We start from the raw sequence: 739 nt of genomic DNA on the forward strand, positions 1-739 counted from the left end.
GATATAGATTCATTCTTCATACCTGGTCCAGCCTCACAACCCTTCGTGGGTTGGTAAGAAGTCAGTCTTGTTTGGTAAGACGGAATTAGGAAAAGAAAAAAGAGTGCTCGGCCGGAACAACGGCCAACAAAGACCGTAATTACATAGATAACTGCTCCTCACCTTCTCCATCTTTACGACGAACCATATGGCGGCTAGAAAGAAAGACGACCTCGCCTTCTCGTAGATGGTGTCAGTGAGAGCCATTTTAGTATCCCCCATTAACCTTTTTTTGTAGATAGAATCTTCAATGAGTGGAAACAAGCAACCTTACATTTTCTTCGCTTGCTCTGCAGTTGAGCCTCATACAGAGCCGCGCCCCTTTCATATGATGAGAAGAAGAGGGGCTGAAGGCGGCTTTGCTATCTAAGAGAAGGGGCCTCCCTCTTTTCTGCACCAATCCTTATTTAGTACTATATATTTTTTTGGATGTATAACTCAGTTGGTAAAGCATTGGGCTTTTAACCTAATGGTCGCAGGTTCAAGTCCTGCTATACCCAAACCTACCTTACTATATTATGAGTAAGGATGCGTAGTAGCGTTCAAAGATCGCTCTTTCGCCTTTCCTTTAGACGCACTTCGGCGGCGGATAGCAGCATGGGCAAAGCACTCTGCTGCGGCGAGTAGCCGGTTCTTATTGCATTCATCAAGATAGTCTTTCTCGCTCCTAAACTCTGCGGTGAGTTCAGCCACCACCCCC

The 739-nt window shown here is 45.9% G+C and overlaps 1 non-coding gene across 1 annotated transcript; it reads left to right on the forward strand.

Moving 5' to 3' along the window:
* Positions 1-466: 466 nt before the first annotated feature.
* Positions 467-539, forward strand: TRNAK-UUU (transfer RNA lysine (anticodon UUU)). The gene has a single exon. It is a non-coding gene; the product is annotated as a tRNA-Lys (tRNA).
* Positions 540-739: the final 200 nt, after the last annotated feature.

This window comes from Apium graveolens, chromosome 8, assembly GCF_009905375.1.
Source record: "Apium graveolens cultivar Ventura chromosome 8, ASM990537v1, whole genome shotgun sequence".
Taxonomy (NCBI): domain Eukaryota; kingdom Viridiplantae; phylum Streptophyta; class Magnoliopsida; order Apiales; family Apiaceae; genus Apium; species Apium graveolens.